We start from the raw sequence: 5,873 nt of genomic DNA, 5'->3' as shown, positions 1-5,873 counted from the left end.
CTGCAGTCTCCTTGCTATTCCTGGATCAGCTGAGGTTTGCCCTGCCTAGAGACTGGGCAGTGTTGTTCCTTTTGCTTCATTTGCTCTTCTCCACCATCCATATTGATTGTTCATGTCCTTTCCTCCTGCTTTTATTCAGATGAGTCCTTCTCAGTGAGGACTTTACCTGTCCATGCTTTTAAAAATGTCATCCTGCATCCCAGCACCTCCTATTTCCTTTCCCTACTTGTGATGGTTAATTTTATGTGTCAACCTGACAGGGCCACAGTTTTATGGTATATGCCCAGATACATGGCTAAATGTCATTTTTGGGTGTGTCTATGAGAGTGTTTCCGTATGAGATTAGCATTTGACTCTTTATACTGAGGAAAGCATATTGCCCTAACCAGTATGAGTGGGGCCCATTCAATCCACTGAGGTTCTGTGTAGTACAAGAAATCAGGGAATAGAAAATTGGCCCTCTGCTGGATTGTTTTCAAGCAGGGACATCAGCCTCAGGCTCAGACTGCAACTTACATCATCAGTTTTCCTGGTTCACAGATCTTCAGACCTGGGCTAAAACTATACCACCTGCTGTCCTGGCTTGCAGATGGCAGATGGTGGGACTTCTCAGCCTCCATAATAGTGTGAGCCAGTTTTTTATTATATCTATATTATGTATGTCTACCTGTCCATTTCTCTGGAGAATTCTGACTAATATAATACTTAATTTCCCCTGATAGTATTTATCACCCCTTAACAGTTTAGAAACAACATATATTCAAAAATTGTTTCTCTTCACAGAAGGTAAGCTACATGGGAACAGGGAAATTGTTTTGTTCAAAGCTGTGAATAATGCAGGGCATGCAACAGTAACTGAATTTTTAAAAATATGAATAGATGAGAGTAATATAACATATATAAGAGAGAGAATAATTATAAAGTTAGCAATGGAAATTTAAGAATTGGATCAAGAGCCCAAATGCTGGAACCAGCCTTGGGAATAAGTAGAAACAATCTTCTTCTGAAAAATAAGAGCAAAGAGAGAAGAAGAATAAAAGGAATGAGGGACTATAAAAGCAAATTCTAAGGTGGGATAGTGCGGATTTAAGAGATTTCAATTCTGACTACTCCTATTTTTCCATTAAGGCAGTAACCATCTATTAAAAATGAGGGAGTGAAGACAGATGCAGTGCATACAATCAGTGGTAAATATTTTGAAACATTAACTCAGTGAGTATGCGTTGACTTCAATTAAGTAAGCTAGAGAAGAGTAAATTGTTAATAGCAATATTGATACTTGAGGCTAAAATGAGTGATTTGCAGTGGATTTTTAGCTGCTCAGGAGCAGAATAGAGGGAATGTGTGTTTAGATTGATACAGAAAGGATGATTAGCATAGTGAGCATGGCCAAACTTGGTGAAGATGATGGAATTAAGAATCCTGCAAAAAAATGTACTTGAAACTCCTTTGTATTTTAACAAGTATTTAGAAATAAGCATATAATTGTTCACAGTGTTTTTTTTATTATCCTTTTAATGTCCATAGGATCTGTGGTAATGCTCCCTCTTTCATTTCTGATATTAGTTTTGTGTCCTTTCTTTTTCTCCCAGCCTAACTGGAGGCATATCAATTTTACTTATCTTTTCAAAAAAAAAAAACCAGATTTTTGTTTTATTGATTTTCTCTATTGATCTCCTGTTTTCAATTTTGTTGACTTTTGCATTAATTCTTATTACCGGCATACATTGGAAATATAGAGGGTCATTCCAGACCACCACAATAAAGCCAATATTGCTTTATTAAATATAGTTCCCCAGTTACATTTTAACATAGAATTATATTAAAATATAGCAAGTCAAATGAATTTTTTGTTTCCCACTGAATATGAAGATTATGTTTACACTACATTATAGTCTATTAAGAGTGTAATAGCATTGTCTAAAAAACAACATAATTCCTTAATTATAAAATATTTCATTGCTAAAAAATGCTAACCATTATCTGAGCTTTCAGCAAGTCATAATATTTTTGCTGGTGGAGGGTCTTGCTTCTATGTTGTTGGCTGCTGACAGATCAGGGTGATGGTGGCTAAAGGTTGGGGTAGCTGTGGCAGTTCCTCAAAATAAGACAACAGCAAAGTTTGCTGTGTTGATTGACTCTTTAAGTTGAACAGGTAGGGGCCATTGTAGGTCCTTAATTGGCCTAATTTTAATATTACTATACCTCAAGTAACAGGGAGACCTGATAAGAAGGAAAGAGACAAGGGAAAGGCTGGTCTGTAAAACAGTCAGAATATACTTAAAATTTATTAAGTTTGCTGTCATAAATTGGTGATGTCTGTGGTGCCTCAAAACAATGACAATAGTTAACACCAAATATCACTGATCAAAAATCACCTCGGCATACCTGGGTGGCTTAGTCTGTTGAGCATCTGACTTCAGCTCAGGTCATGATCTCATGGTTCTTGAGTTCGAGCCCTGCATCGGGCTTGCTGCTGTCAGTGCAGAGCCTGCTTGGAATCCTCCGTCCCCCTCTCTCTCTGCTCCTCCCCTGCTCATGTTCTTTCTCAAAAACATAAGATAAATAAAACATTTAAAACAAATCACCATAACAAATATAGTAAGTCTGAAATATTGTGAGAAATACCAAAATGTGACACAGACATGAAGTGAGTTAGTGCTGTTGGAAAAATGGCACCAATAAACTTGCTTGACTCAGAGTTGCCACAAACCTTCAATTTGTAAAACAACTGCAGTATCTGTGAAGCACCATTAAGTGAAGCACAATAAAATGAGGCATACCTGTATTTCTTTTACTGTGGGATGAATTTCCTCTTATTTTCTCGGTTTTCTGAGGTGGAAACTTAGGTTATGAGTTTTCAGTATTTCTTCTTTTCTTATATATGCGTTTAATGCTACAAATTTCCCTCTAAGCACTGCTTTTGCTACATCCCACAAATTTTGATAATTAGTTTTCATTTTCATTTAGTTCAAAATATTTTTAATGTCCCCTTGAGATTTCTTTGACTGATGTGTTATTTAGAAGGATGCTATTTAGAGGCGTCTGGATGGCTCAGTCAGTTAAGCGTCCGACAATGGCTCAGGTCATGATCTCACGGTTTGTGAGTTCGGGCCCCATGTCTAGCTCTGTACAGACAGCTCAGAGCCTGGAGACTCCTTCGGATTTTGTGTCTCCCCCTCTTTCTGCCCCTTTCCTTCTCACTCTCTGTCTCTCAATAACAAATAAAACGTTAAAAAAAATTTTAGAAAGATGCTATTTAATCTCCATGTTATTTCCCAGTTATCTGTTACTGATTTTTTTTCATAATTGCTCTATTTTTCCCCTATAAAATGTATCAACTTTTCTATTGAAATGTGCTACATTGCCTACCTTTTACCTTCATTCCCCTAGTGAGTGCAGTGATGACTGTGATCCTAAGCTGAATTTCTCTCCAACAATTACTCTTCACTAAGAGAATGGCTTCAGTTAAGGTTATGTCCCTCCTGGGAGTCAGCCCACTGAACTTGACTGGTTAGTTCAAGACACCTAATGGTCTGTATCCCATGCATCACATAGCATAACTGTGAAGGGTCAGCCAAATTCTACAACTCCCTGTAGGATCAGCTGAGTCCTTTACAGCAACTGAATCACAGTTCTGCTTCCCCTTCTGCTCAGTCCTTCCCTCATCCCTCACAGTGGTTGTTTCTGCGACTTCTACCCAATATTTCTCTGCACACAAATATCAGAGTCTCATAAAATTTGACCTATGACAATTGTACTGGAATTATTCAAGGGGGCAAAGTCTAAAGTGAGCTGTTTAGAACTAGATCACCAGCAAGTGAGCTGTAGTAAAAACTTCCTCGGTAGAAGTAGATTAAACATTGTAGGTCCAGGCATCTGGTTATGGTGAAATTATTAAAATGTTCAGTGGTACATAACTGGGAAAAGATAGATATTAAATGGAATTCACTGGCAGGTAAAATTTCTCATTAGTTTCAGAATTTCGAAAATAATAATTTTAAGGACTTTGGAATTTGATGGTTATTTCTGGAGGTCATTGATACGTTGGAGGCCAGGAAAATCTGAGGGTGATTATCACTTATATGAGTAACAGTATAAAACTCAGAGGGTCTCCTGTGGCCATAGGTGAGTGAAAGCTGAAGATTCAGTATCTAATTAAAGAAGAGTAAAGCTTCTTAGAAAGCACATTCTTCAGCTCCAGGAGGTCTATGATGCCAAGATCAGGTCCCAGATTCAGAAGAAGTAGAACTCTGGAACCTGGGATGTGAATATCTGGTATGTAGAATTTTCTAATCTCCAGAAATCCCTAAACCTTTTGAGACTATTAAAACGATACAGTGCTCCTATTAATTAACAGTCTAGCCTAATTTGTTTGAGCTATCTTCCTTGTCAGATCAAATGTGCTCTTCTCAGGATATGCCCCTACTTCTCCCCTGACTCTCTCCCATCACTAAGCCAATAACTATGGGGAAATCACAACCTAACCCATTCGAGGAAGTGCTGAGTCTGCTAACACAGCAACAGGATGGTGTGCTGAAGGAAAAGCTAGCCAATATCTACTGGCTGGATCCCGGAGGGTCCATGTGGGATTACATTCAGAGGATGCTGGATAAAAAAGAGTTTATTGATGTGACAGCACTCTCCTAGGTTACAGGATTTAAAATACATGCAAAGTCCCTGGGAGAGGGGCAAACAAGGTGGTGGGAGGGCTCCCAGAAGCTTGGAGAAAGTAAGTGATGGGTTACACTGTGCAGGTAGGAGTGTTAGAACTGCTGTAGCTTACAGCTGTAGAGGGATCAAAGGGTTTACAGAAGTAGGCATGCCTGAGTGGTTATACTAAATAGGTCAGAAAACCTACTAGATCACTATGATTCATGGGAGAAAATTCCACTTAACCAAAAGAACAAGGAATGTGCTAGTGAGAGAAGCGTGGGCACTGCTGAGATAGATGTTCAGTGGTGGCTGTCCTCTAGAGGCCAGGGATGACAGTAGGAGATGCTGTTGATAACTGGGCTCACTGACAGCGATGGAACTCATGGGATCTCTAGTTAATAGAGGCAAGGTGGCAGTGCTGAGCTGTCAGAAACTCAACGGGACGATTATTATAATGAACGGCCACATCAGACTGGGGGCCAGGAGAGGACCTGCAGAAATCTACAGACATGGTTCTCCGAGTACAATATGCCGGCAGCCAACAAAGGTACTGCTCAATATGTACAGCCAAAATAAAGGATGGATGATCAGGAGGCTGAAGGCGGTTACCCTAATTAAAAAAAAAAAGTCAATCTTTTACCCAGATTCCATACATGAACCAGTTTTCAGATCTAGAAATTGTTAGTTACAGGAGAGACTTGTACCTCAAAGGACAGAACTTGCAACACCACAGCAAGGGTACACAGTATCAACCCCCCCCACCCCCCACCCCCAGTCCATCCCCAATTGTCAGTGCCACTTATTTGGGTAATTTTACACTAGAGCAAGGGGTAAGAGCCTAAACCTTCCAAGATATCTTCATACAGGGTCCAAGTTGCTTAAGCTACCCAGAGGACCAAAGCACCATTGTGGTCCTCCTGTTTGGGGCAAAATTGAGGGGACTTAATCAATGGAGTCAGGTCCCAATGTGGCTCACAGTGAGTTCACAAGGACTACTGGGTTTTTAGACTCATTTTGCCTCTGAATACTTAACTGAAATAGATATACTTAGCTTTTGAAAAAAAAAAAAAACCCACACTGGCTGCTTGGCTTGAAGGTTAAAAATCATCATAGTGGGAAAGGCAAAGTCTGAAACTTGCTCTCACAATGGTCTTGGATGTATTTATATTGAAACCGGGGGAGAATAAGCAGAGATTATTGGCATTACTAAAGACATA

At 39.4% G+C, this 5,873-nt stretch overlaps 1 protein-coding gene across 1 annotated transcript in view; it reads right to left on the bottom strand.

Moving 5' to 3' along the window:
- The window catches only part of CXXC4 (CXXC finger protein 4), a 49,307-nt gene extending 46,803 nt beyond the window's left edge, over positions 1-2,504 (bottom strand). Inside the window, exon 1 of the mRNA XM_053901368.1 lies at positions 2,389-2,504. The gene's annotated coding sequence lies outside the window, so the exon portion shown is untranslated. The remainder of the gene's footprint in view (positions 1-2,388) is intronic.
- Between the last annotated feature and the right edge of the window lie 3,369 nt (positions 2,505-5,873).

This window comes from Panthera pardus, unplaced genomic scaffold, assembly GCF_024362965.1.
Source record: "Panthera pardus isolate Hobbes unplaced genomic scaffold, ASM2436296v1 HiC_scaffold_13, whole genome shotgun sequence".
NCBI classification, from domain to species: Eukaryota; Metazoa; Chordata; class Mammalia; order Carnivora; family Felidae; genus Panthera; species Panthera pardus.
The sequence above is the reverse complement of the archived record's forward strand: the minus strand, read 5'-3'. Positions and strand labels throughout refer to the sequence as shown.